The sequence below is a fragment of the Dermacentor silvarum genome, chromosome 8 (assembly GCF_013339745.2).
Source record: "Dermacentor silvarum isolate Dsil-2018 chromosome 8, BIME_Dsil_1.4, whole genome shotgun sequence".
Lineage (NCBI taxonomy): Eukaryota > Metazoa > Arthropoda > Arachnida > Ixodida > Ixodidae > Dermacentor > Dermacentor silvarum.
In genome coordinates, this window is record NC_051161.1 from 67750817 (window position 1) to 67764095 (window position 13279).

A 13279-nucleotide genomic window follows, 5' to 3' on the forward strand; every position below is an offset into this window, starting at 1 on the left:
CGGCCCTATGACGACAACACAGTGTCGAAGAAGGGATGATGTCGTTGGAACGACAGATGCGGCATGACAACGACAAGACGATTCTGAAAAAAGCCGGCAGATCCCACGCCCTGTGAGAATCAATGTTATGCGAAGCAGTGTGTGGGGAGCCTACCAATTTAACGAAACGACCATGAGAGCCCCGAGACCTGGGCTGCTTTTTCATGACCTACACGACAAGCATGTCATGACATTCATCTCATGAGTCATCAGGAGTCTCTTTAGATAAACCTAAGAGACCTTACGGCGAAAACATTAGTCATGCTCATGACTATGACTTCTACCATCATTCTTTAGTGTTTCCTTCACTTAGTATCACATCCGAACCCATTCCATTGGTTTTTGAGTGTTAATGTTTTTCGTTGAGTCATTGTCATTTATCCTGAGTCATGCTCATGACTATGACTTCTACCAGCATCCTTTAGTGTTTACTTCACGTAGTACCCACGTTCGAACCCATTCCAGTGGTTTTTGAGTGTTAATTATATTTCGCTGGGTCATTGTCATGACCTGCATAACACGCATGTCATGACATTCATGTCATGACATGCAATTTATGTTCGTCATATACTCTTGTGATAGTATAACAATTTTGGTACATACCAAGTTAACGAAACGACCATGACAGAACAAAGACGTAGGCGGCGAGATAGATAGAGAGATAGATAGATAGACCCGCCGTGGGTGCTCAGTGGCTATGGTGTTGGGCTGCTGAGCACGAGGTCGCGGTATTGAATCCCGGCCACGGCAGTCGCATTTCGATGGGGGCCAAATGCGAAAACACCCGTGTACTTAGATTTAGGTGCACGTTAAAGAATCCCAGGTGGTCCAAATTTCCGGAGGCCCCCACTACGGCGTGCCTCATAATCAGATCGTGGTTTTGGCAGGTTAAACCCCATAATTTTTAGATAGATAGATAGATAGATAGATAGATAGATAGATAGATAGATAGATAGATAGATAGATAGATACTGTCAAAGTAGCAAATGTTCGCCAAGAAATGCTTCGCATTTAACCCCACAAAGCCCGACTGCCATTCCACATCAAAGAAAATGAAAACAGCTTATTCACATTTATTTACGGCTATAGGGGGTATATTGGTACAAAGAAAACTATGAAACAATAATTGTCTACACATTATTTGGTATGGTAATTAATTACCTAGTAGTTGATTTGCTGAACTATCCACAACTGAGAACTCTCTCCGATATATCAAGAACACTTGAATGGGCCCTGCATGGGGTTTCCGGTGCTTAAATCAGAGTTTTAAGTGCAAAAATTAGCGTATCAAAATTATACATTGGGCTTTGTGGGGTTAATAATTGAGAAATACTTCATTCAAGCGTCGGGATTAATACCCCAATCATAAACACAGGGGCCGCAAGCTTCAGCTTCGCTGGTTAACCATCTGTACAGAGTGCTTGGGCGCTCATCTCTCACCAGCAACAAGTTCAGGAAAACTTTGTATTCTAACACGACAGCGTTATGGGCCACGTGTCCCAGATACTCCGGCGTCGGTGTTGGTGTCAGTGTCGGTGTCGGCGTCTGCGCGGACGCGCCGGCATGGTTGGCTAAAATAATCATCCCGAACTTACCCGACTGCACAGGTCCTCCGCTTGGTGCAAGACTTTAGTGCACAAAATTTTATTTCTCAAAGTAAAATCTGTCATAAAGATTATAAAGTACGACTTAACCAAAACCTAAAGACATGATAGCGTCGGATTGTAAGTTGAATATACGAATAAACATATAAAAGAGGCATCTTAGGCCTAGACCTGGATAAGACGTTTGACAATGTTTCCCATTCGCACATTCTGCACTCCATCTCAGATCTCAATTTGGGAGAAGCCTTCCACAGATACATAAGCTCATTCCTCAGGGATCGCAAGGCCACGCTCAAAATTGGTGATCTCCAGTCTGACAATTTCAGTTTGGGCCCCAGAGGCACAAAAGTCTCAGAAGATCAAAGGAATAATATATGAGTCGCACCGTTTCCCCGTAATGTTCATCCTCAACACAACGTAGGCAGACGCAGGGCAAGAGCCCTCGCCCTCCTCAAGAGTATCAAAGGCGATCCCCACTCGACATGTTTTGTCGACCCAGCCCAATATGGACAGTCGTCTAATTTCACCACTGCCATCGTTGATCACAACGGACAAATAGTGAATGCAGCTTCCGTGAAGTGAATAACTCCATCCAGAGCGGAGCAAGTCGCAATTGCTATGGCACTCCTAAATAACAGCAAAACACAAATCTTCACTGATTCGAGATCGGCGGTCAGGGCTTTCGCTTGAGGGTCCATTGCTGAGGAGGCTCACAAGGTTCTCAAGAACAAGATCATCTCTACGTGCACCATCACGTGGTTTCCGGCGCACCTCGGCCTCCAGCTTGATTCCTTGCCTAATCTCAATGACATCGCCCACTCCCAAGCGCGAGCACTAACCCACCGCGCGGGAGCAAGGGCGAGCTCATAGGCCGGGGTTCTCGAATTTCGGGACACTCTCGACACTTTCAACGAAATCACTAAGCACTATCACCTGGGTAGGAGGACTTATACTCCCCCTCATAGCAAACTGGCTAGACCTCTGTCGTCCACTTTACGCATGCTTCAGTCTAAGTGCTATCCCAACCTGGCCCTTTTTCATTCGATCACTCCAGAGGCTTTTAGCTCTACTTGCCCCGACTGTCTGGCTGTCAGCAATATAGAACACATGCTCTGGCGATGCCCCTCGTTACAAGGATCCAATGGCATCACGGAATAAGATTGGAGCTCTGCCATCCAGAGCTCAGAACTTTCACGACAAACTTCGGCTGTCCAGAGAGTCCAGAGTTAGGCTCGGCCTACCCGTCCCCACGTGGGAGCGGCCCTCAGCTCTGCCCTAGGGCAGGGCTTCTCAGGACCTAGTGAATCAAGTTTTTTTGTCTGTGTCTATTCCTCTTAAGTCGATGCTCAAACACAAACGCCTTTCCCAGCATTCTACAGTTCATACAGCGTCGCGCCGTGGGTTATTCCTTGCAAAAAAAAAAAAAAAAAGGCCAGTATGGACGCCTTGTTTACTCTTTTTAGTTTTTATTACTTATTACAGTTAGCCCGAGTTAAGTCATGGGCTCGGTTTGAGCGATGAATTACATTTTATGCGTAAGTGTCAAACGACCCATTGAGCGAAATGCAGCTCCACTAAAGTGAAACCTGGGGAGGTGCGAAGCATACAGTTATGCACCGCTAATGGGCTCACACTGCCTTAAGCAGTAGCTCATAGCCACGTAAACGGGGACTCCCCATTGCGACGACAGAACAGAAGTGAAATTCTACGCTGGAATGATGAGCGGCAATGCAGGCAGCTGTCGAAAACGACGGCGACAACAAACGCGGGCGCTCACTATGACGACGACAACAGGAGACGCCGACAGCCCGAGCGCGTAATGTTCTTCGCACCTAAAACACCGATCAGATAGCACTCGCCTGCTCAGCACCCGCGCGCGGAGGCGAAGTTGTACAAAAAAGCTGCAGTTTCCAGGAAGCCTGGTAAGCAGCCAGGGATCTTTGAATGATATTGCGTTCCACTCTTAAAGGCGAAGCTTAACGTCCTTCAATTTTTAATCGACACAAACTGGAGGTTCAATCGCCTTCCAACATTTGTCTTTCTCCCTGTAGAGCCGTCTTCAAAAGAACAAAACTTGGAGTACGCTTAGGCTTCGCCCTTAAGAGTGGAACGTGATAGCATTATTGGACGCCGTTGACGCCGACACCGACACCGTATTTTCAGCGACATGGGGCCCGATCAAAACGAATTAGCAGGCGAAGTCCCAATTTGACCTGCCTGGGATGCGAGCGCCATCTGGATATCATTTTCGCAAGTAAAGTGCCCGAACGCACCACTGTAGGTCTGGTAGAAATGCTGGAAAAGGGGTTTGTGCTTGAGTTTTCTCGTAGAAGCATTAGGTTTTCTTCCACATTCAAATTGCAATCCAACGCTGATTGGTAAACAATCCGACGGCGAATGGTAAAGTCGTACTTTACCACATTTATGACGTATTTCGCTGTGAGAAATTAAATTTTTGTTCGCCAAAATCTTGCACCACGTGGAGGGCCTGCGCGGTCGGTTTGGTTGGGGATGAATTTCTTCGGCACTCGCCGACATCGCACGCTGGTTGCCGACGCCGGATTTTCTGCGACACGGGGCCCTTAACGCTGTCGGGTTAAAATATTCAACGAAATTGGTACATAACTTAAGGGTGCCACTCCAGGCTCTCGGCGACGAAAAGGTGGACGAAGAAGATCCCGTGACGATCGATATGCACGTGGCTCCCGTCAGGCTTTCTGAACATCGCCATCATAGCGTTCGAATGTTGTCCACGATCATGGTGTGCCAGGGGACCAGCCTATCGCCCGTGGGGCGCCTTCGAACCAACCGGCTGCTCGTACCCACAGTGAGGAATTGCGGGCGACTAATTAGACGTCCAAGACCGAAAGCCACCGCATTACGAGCACTGTTACCCGCGGCTGCTCACATCAGCTCGTCTGTATTGCCTGCAGGCCTGCCTCACTTGCCCTGTATGCCGGTCGTCACCACTATTCTGCACCTGGCCAGCTTCCCAGCCACGGCGCACGTCATGGACCACTGGTGTCGGCTGCCGGACGACCTCGCCAACCCCGCCAAGTCCACCTGGCGAAGCTCACGCAGCGTCGAAAAGTCATCACCTTTCTCACCATCACCACCTTCGCTCGGCTGCTGCTGGTCGCCTTTGTCATCTATTTTGTTGGAAGAATGCAGCGCTACATCTGCCTAGACCGACAGGGGAGAGCCTCCTCTGTCCGAGCTGTAGCGGCCACCTACTTCATCAGAGGACAGCTGCCGGGTTAATACGAGTGCAGCGTGCGCGAGCCACGCTGCGGATGGCGGTGTGGTGCCTCTCGTCTCCTGCGATGCGTAGGAATTCGATCTCATTCGTAGAGGTGACGCCACCGTGTCCGCAGATTGTTGCCTCGACTGCCACCGGGCTGGCTGGCCGCTGCAGTTGGTGTGACGGCTGTCTTCGTCGTCATCTGGGTGGCAGTGACGGGGACAGCGGTGAACGCTTCATCCCAAACGAAGCCTTCATCCTTTTCATCAGACGCGTGATCATGGTTGCCGCCATTGTCGTCGCCCACTGCGCTGAGCAATGACTCTTTTCCATGGTGTTCATTCAGCGCTCCATCAACACGCTCATAGTCATCCGTGCCCACCTTTGAGCATGGGCTCACGCGTGCAATCCTGCACGCATTTGTGCACGTTATAGTTTACCAAATTTTATACGCATCGAAAAGAAAGGCGCGGTTCATTGCGAACTGTTAAGCGCTGAAGTAATTAAATTGTGTTGAAAATATTCCGTCGCATCTTCTTTTCTCAAGCAGGAATCGCACTTCTCTCACGCAAACATTGTAGATGATCACCAGAACGTCAGCCGTCGCGGTTGGTCGTATACATTGCTCCACAGAGAGGATGTCCTCCTGACCTCTCCGCAGTCTCACAGCGGTGGTATTATACCAAGCTGGCTGCCTTAGCGAACTTGACAATGAGCGGTTCGTGGCGCAGTGTGTAACTAAAACGATTTAGCTAAAAGCGGTAACAAAAGGTAACAGTCGTCGTTACCGTACTCTCAACGAAGAGAGTTATTTTGCAACGATTTGCTACGGAAAGGGCCATGCGAAGGACGTAAAACTGACGTCTGGCTTACACAGGGTGTTTTAGTTAACTTGGGCCAAAGTTGAAAATGTTCAGATGCTACGTAGCTGGTCAGAACCATAGTAATGTTGCTTGCAGTCGCTTGCAAATACTCAAACGTTTTTTTTTTTTTGCATTCAACCTAATTAGATAATTAGTCATAAGTATTTATTCAACTTCACAAATATTGTAAATAGATGGAAAGTTTGAATGAGAAAATTGTAGAGCGACATGAGAAACTCCCGATATGGTTTTCTATTGCTCAATACGCTCTACATAAAAGTGTTTTTTCGAGTGTGAAGGAAGCCCGAGAATACAAGAAAAATGGCTGCGCGACGGGCCGCTCAAGGCAGTTCGCGTTTATTTTTTATTTATTTTGAAAATTCTGGACACATCCAGGTTAACAAAGAAAAACGACTAGGAGAGTGGACGCGCACAACAATGGCTGCAAAAAAGAAAAAAAAAGGGGGGGGGGTGGAAATGCGTACTTGTTGTTTTTGTTGTTGCCTATCACGTACGTGGCTCTTACATAGGGCGCATGGGGGATTGGCCAAGAAATGGGTGGAATATTTTAAATTAATAGGGAGGGTCAATTTTCGAACATCTGTGGAATTATCATTGAATAGCGTAGAATTATAGGTTAAATTAATATCAGGAAAGTCATATCGAATGAGTAATAAATAAATGATAAGTACAAAAAAAGTTAGAATTTAGCAGGGTGTTCGTTTGTATTCTGTAAGAAAGGTTTGGGTAGCGAAGCAAGCACCACTGTGGCTGAATCCCAAAGTGGATGCCACCACCGAAAGGATAGTAGGTTCTGTTAAGTCCGGGCCAAGTCTTCGAAAAGGTATTTCCAACTGTCTCTTGCTTGCCGGAGTAAAGCGGAGACAAGATAGAAGAAAGTGATGTATCGTCTCTTCCTCATTACAAAGCGAGCAGAGGGGGAAGGGAACCAAACCCGACCTGTTTAAGTAGAAATTTGGGGAAGGAATGCGGCAACCTAATTTGCTGAGAGAGACCTCAAGCATCTTTGTGTTACAGGATTTGCTACGCCAGGGAAATTCCAGGCGCTTATAACTCGGAGAAGAAGTCAGAACTGGGTTTGAAAAGGATTTTCTAATTTATCGCATCCGAAATCTAGCCGCCATGATGTGTGCTGTCAGTGGTAGAATAGGATGAACACGGCTTGAAAGTAATGTCTTTGTCAATGAATCGGCAGTTTCATTAAATAACAGGCCTTTATTACCAGGTACCCAAATCAAATGAACACATTGCACATGGGCAGGAACTAGCAAGAGAAAGAGTTTGAGCATGGGTGAATCATTAGTGGCGGTAAGGGAAGAGTATACAGAAAGGGAGTCAGTAAGAATAGCAGTTGCTGTAGTCGTTTGGTCTAATTTACGTAAAGCTAGGATTACTGATAAACACTCGGCCAGGAAAATAGGCACGAAATCAATCTTAAAAAGACCAGTCGAGTGGAGGACAAAATATTACAATGCCAGTATTTTCCTCACACTGGGATACATCTCTTGCAATAATAATATTTGTTCCGAGGGTGCTTAGGTGGTGTTGTAACATGACGTTTAAGATGCCGCAAGGTGGTAGTTTCACGTGGTTTGGGAAAAGGCAATCGAACCTGATCTCCGGGTAATTTGAATGCGTATTGTTAGGAAGAACATCGCGAATTTGCACATTTAGCGGTTCAAGTAATGTTTGCACAAATATAATCTGTGGTGTATAAAACCTGGGCCACTGAATGGGAAAACATAATTGTGGATTAGAGATAAAAATTATTTGAGTACGGTGATTCATATTAGTGCTTCTTGTTTGGTCGTGTTTTTTGTTCTTTCTCGCTCTCGAGACATCTTGAGTAGAACAATGTAATTTCGTTAGCTAGCGTGCTACTTCACGCTGGCGTTGAAACAAAGCTCGACGAAGAAGATCTCATGGCGATGCGCGCGTGGCTCCCGCCAGGCTTCTTTCCCGTCGCCATCGTAGCGTTCGAATGTTGTCCGGTATCATGGTGTGCCAAGGGTGCAACCTATCGTCCGTGGGGCGTCTTCCGACCAACCGGCTGCTCGTACACGCAGCGACGAATCGTGGGCGACTACTTCGACGTCCAACAGCGAAGCCCATCGCCTTACGAGCACTGCTACCTGCGGCTGCTCACCACAGCTCGTCGTATGCTGCCTGCAGGCCTGCCTCACTTGCCCAGTATCCCGGTCGTCACCACCTTGCTGCACCTGGTGAACTTTCCAGCCATGGCGCACGTCATGGACCACTGGTGCCGGCTGCCGGAGGAGCTCGGCAACATCGCCAAGTCCACCTGGCGGAAGGAAAAGGCCATTCCTCCGGCGTAGGTGGTTGATGGCAGCTGGGGTAGCACAACTGCAGCGTGTGCCGGCCATGGTGTTGACGCCGGTGAGGTGGTTCTCGAGTGGGAGTTCCATTTTGCTCGAAGAGGCGACACCACCGTCCCCGCCGTTTCTGGCTTCGTCCGCCACTGACGCTGGCTGACCGCTGCAGTTGGGACGACGACAATGGCCGGCGTCATCTTGATGGCCTGCGACGAGGACACATGTGGACGCTTCGTCGCCGACGAAACTCTCATCCTCTTCATCAGTCGTGTCCTCGTGGGCGACGCCATTGTCGTCGCAAACTCTGCTGCGCAATTTGTGTCACTCGCGCTCTTCATTCACCGCTCCACCAACGCGTTCATAATCATTTGTTCTTGCATATACCACTTGGGTCTACGCGTGCAATCACGCGCAACGTTTTGCTTGTTATCGTTTAACTGCTTTCATGCCCAGTGAAAACACAAGCGCGATCCGAATCGCTGAATAAATTAAATTATGTTGAAAATAGGCCATTGCGTGTGCATTTCAAATGCTGGAATTGCGCTGCTAGCACGCCAGTCTTCGCTGATAGCACGCCATCGCCGACATATTGTCACGCTTTAATGTCACGACATATTGGCTCGACCCACTCTTGCCACCGACCCACTACCCACAGGTGGCAATATCGAATTTGCGCAGTTGGTCGTAAGCGCTGCCGGCCGAGGCTATGCGGCCGACATCTGGGCAGTATTACACAGTTCACCCCTATTGAGATTTATGCACTGGGTGGCCACACCGTGTCACGTGACGCATTGTGCCACTATAACGAACACACTAAAGCGGTAAAAATAGGTAATCACCGCTTCTGCACTCTCGTTGAAGATAATATTGGGCAGACGATTGTTGCAAAGATGGCCACATGAAGAACGCAAAAGAACGTTTCATATCATTTCATTTCATTTATTATCACCTTGAAGGCCCGAAGGCATTACACAAGGGGGGGGGGGGGGGGGCAATACAAACATCTGTAAAAGTGGTTACGTACAAAACAACAACAAAAAAGAAACATTGCTGATTTTGTATGACTTTACACAATCAAACAAAAATTACGAATTTAAATAAGCAACGCGGCAATACGTTCGTGAACAAAAAAAAATACACTATAGGTGGAAGGGATGACAAGGGTAGACTATTACTAGTGTTTTGTGATGGGTTCATGAACGATGTACACTGGGAGCAGAAAGTTATTCAAAGTGTTATTACCACAATGACAACATTATAAGCATAATGGCGGGCGCGTTATATCACCACTGCGATCTCCAAAGGTAACAAGGCGAGAAACCTGAGAAAACAGTGAATTTCAGTTTGTAAAAACTGTTAACAGAAACGTTATTGTGTACCTGAGCAAAGCGTTGGTTTCGGATAGTTGGTAATCCATACTTATTAGTGTTTTCGCGAAGTCGTACATGCATCGTGTAAACCAAAGCTTCGGAATACAAATACAGCACCTAGCTTCATCAGGGTATCCTAAACGCTTAACTCTGTCAGGTCTGAGGTTCTTCTGCACAAGACGAAGCTGTTCAGGTGACTGTTGAGGTGCATGGAAATGAGTCTGATCTAAAGAAGGCAGCCTTCATTCCATATCTGCACACGACGTCACATCGTCTCAAGAATAATGGGGAAAATGCGCACGCGAAAGCCGCCATGTCAGCCCCTGATAAGTTGACCAAGTCGCTGAGGGATGACAGCGCCTGCAGAAAACCAAAAGAGTGAATGCAAAGCAAAGTGCCATGAAAAATTCGTTTCATGTGCCGAAGGTGTTGTGCATCGAATACCGCTATCGTGTGGCAGAACATACGTAGGGTAGACGGAAAGACGCCTGAACGAGCCGATAAAGGAGCACAGACTTAAAGATTGACTCCAACCAAATAAGGAAATTTACTAGCCCGACGTTTCGGAACCAATTCGGCTCCTTCTTCAGGGGGTATTCTTCTGAGGTGACGGTCGGCGTCTTCGGAATGTTCGGCGACGGCGCTGCGTATTCGGTTGAATGTTCTGACGTCGTTTTCATGTTGTCTGATTCTTTCTTTTGGATTTTTGGTTTCCCGATGTACGACGCCGGACAGTCGGCACAGCTGATTTTATAGACGACGCCTCGAGCTTTTTCTTTTGGTGGATGGTCTTTTGGTTTAGGAATGAGGTCATTCCTAACTGAACTCATGAACATGTAAGCGCTGTTTTGCACTTGCATGTAGGCTTCTTACGGCACCCACGCGGGGAGGCGAAGTAGGACAAAAAAGCCGCAGTTTCCGGGAAGCCTGGTAAGCAGCCAGGGATCTTTGAATGATATTGCGTTCCACTCTTAAAGGCGAAGCTTAAGCTTCCTTCAACTTTAATCGACACACACTAGAGGTTTAATTGACTTCCAACATTTGTATTTCTCGCTGTAGAGCCGTCTTGAAAAGAACAAAACTTGGAGTACGCTTTGGCTTCGCCCTTAAGTGTGGAACGCGATAGCATTATTGGACGCCGTTGACGCCGACACCGACACTGTATTTTCTGCGACACGGTACCAGATCAAAACGTATTAGCAGGCGAAGTCCCAATTTGAGCTGCCTAGGATGCGAGCGCCATCTGGACATCATTTTCGCAAGTAATGTACCCGAACGCGCGGCTGTATAGATCTTGTAGAAATGCTGGAACAGGGGTTTGTGTTTGAGTTTTCTCGTAGAAGAACTAGGTTTTCTCGTACATTAAAATTACAATCCGATGCCGATTGGTAAACAATCCGACGGCGAATGGTAAAGTCCGGCTTCACCATTTTTCTGACGGATTTCGCTGTTAGAAATTGAATTTTTATTCACCAAAACCTTGAACCGCGTGGAGGGCCAGCGCGGTCGGGGTGGTTGGGGATGAATTTCTTCGCCACTCGCCGACATCGCACGCCGGTGGCCAACGCCGGATTTTCTACGACACGGGGCCCTTAACGCTGTCGGGTTAAAATATTCAACAAAATTGGTACATAACTTAAGGGTGCCACTCCAGGCTCTCCGCGACGAAAAGGTGGACGAAGAAGAACCCGTGCCGATATGCGCGTGGTTCCCGTCAGGTGTTGTGAACATCGCCATCATAGCGTTCGAATGTTGTCCACGATCATGGTGTGCCATGGGACCAGCCTATTGTCCGTGGGGCGCCTTCGAACCAACCGGCTGCTCGTAGACGCAGTGACGAATTGCGGGCGACTACTTCGACGTCCAAGACCGAAGCCCACCGCATTACGAGCACTGTTACCCGCGGCTGCTCACTACAGCTCGTCGTATGTTGCCTGCAGGCCTGCCTCACTTGCCCTGTATGCCGGTCGTCACCACCCTTTTCAGCTGGCCAGCTTCCCAGCCACGGCGCACGTCATGGACCACTGGTGTCGGTTGCCGGACGACCTCGCCAACCCCGCCAAGTCCACCTGGCGAAGCTCATGCAGTGTCGAAAAGTCATCACCTTTCTCACCATCACCACCTTCGCTCGGCTGCTGCTGGTCGCCTTTGTCATCTATTTTGCTGGAAGAATGCAGCGCTTCATCTGCCAAGACCGACAGGGGAGAGCCTCCGCTGTCCGAGCTATAGCTGTCACCTACTTCATCAGAGGACAGCTGCCGGGGTAACACCAGTGCAGCGTGCGCCAGCCAGGCTGCGGACGGCGGTGGGGTGCCTCTCGTCTCCTGCGAGTCATGGGAATTGGATTTCATTCGTAGAGGTGACACCACCGTCTCCGCATATTGTGGCCTCGACTGCCACCGGAGCTGGCTGGCCGCTGCAGCTGGGGTGGCGGCTGTCTTCGTCATCATCTGGGTGGCCGTGACGTGGACAGCGACGGACGCTTCGGTCCCGATGAAGCCTTCATCTTTTTTATCAGTCGCGTCATCGATGTCGTCGCCCCCTGTGCTGAGCCATGAATCTTTCCCATGATGTTGATTCAGCACTCCATCAACACGCTCATAGTCATCCGTGCCTACCTTTGAGCACGGGCTTACGCGTGCAATTCGCACGTATTTGTGCACGTTATAGTTTATCAAATCTTATACGCATCGAAAAGAAAGGCGCGGTTCGTTTCGAACTGTTAAGCGCTGAAGTAATTAAATTGCGTTGAAAATATTCCGTTGCATCTTCTTTTCTCAAGTAGGAATCGCGCTGCTCGCACGCAAACCTTGTAGATGATCTCCAGAACGTCAGCCGTCGCGGTTGTCGTATACAGCGCTTCACAGAGAGGATGTCCTCCTGACCTCTCCGCAGTCTTACAGCGGCGGTATTATACCGAGCTGGTTGCGTTAGGGAACTTGACAATGAGCGGTACGTGACGCAGTGTGTAACTGAAACGATTTAACTAAAAGCAGTAACAAAGGGTAACAGTCGTTACCGTACACACTTGGAGGAGTTATTTTGCAACGATTTTCTACGGATAGGGCCATGCGAAGGAAGTAAAACTGACGTCTGGCTTACACAGGGTGTTTTAGTTAACTTGGGCCAAAGCTTAAATATATGCAAACGTTACGTCGCTGGACAGAACCATGGTAATGTTCCTTGGCGTCACTTGGAAATACTCAAACAATGTTTTGCATTCTGCCAAATTAGATAATTAGTCATAAGAAATAATCAACTTCACAAATATTGTAAATAGATAGAAAGTGTCAATGAGAAAATTGTAGAGCGACATGTGAAACTCGCGATACAGCTTTCTGTTGCTCAGATACGCTCTACATAAAGGTGTTTTTCCTAGTGTGAAAGAAGCCGACGAATACACCTAACAGTGCAGCGTGACTGGCCGTTCAAGACACTTCGCGTTTATTTTTAAATTTTTTGTGGAAAATTCTAGACACATGGAGGCTAACAAAGAAAAACGACTAGGTAAGTGGACGCGGACAACAATGGCTGCAAAAAAAAAGAAAGGGGGTGGGGGCGGGAAATGCGTACTTGTTGTTGCCTATCACGTATGTGGCTCATACCCACGGTGGGGGATTGGCCAAGACATGGATGGAATACTTGAAATTATTATGGAGGATAAATTTCAGAATATATGTGGAATTAGCATTGAACAGCGTAGACTTACATGTTAATATAAAATCAGGCAAGTCATATCGAATGAGTAGTAAATATTTACAATAAATGATACAATTTAGCAGGGTATTCGTTTTGATTGTGTAAGAAT

At 47.9% G+C, this 13279-nt stretch overlaps 1 long non-coding RNA gene across 1 annotated transcript in view; it reads right to left on the reverse strand.

Moving 5' to 3' along the window:
- LOC125947561 (uncharacterized) overlaps positions 1-13279 on the reverse strand; it is a 53534-nt gene that overhangs the window by 21185 nt on the left and 19070 nt on the right. Inside the window, exon 2 of the long non-coding RNA XR_007468388.1 lies at positions 7786-7987. This is a non-coding gene — a long non-coding RNA (uncharacterized LOC125947561). The remainder of the gene's footprint in view (positions 1-7785; positions 7988-13279) is intronic.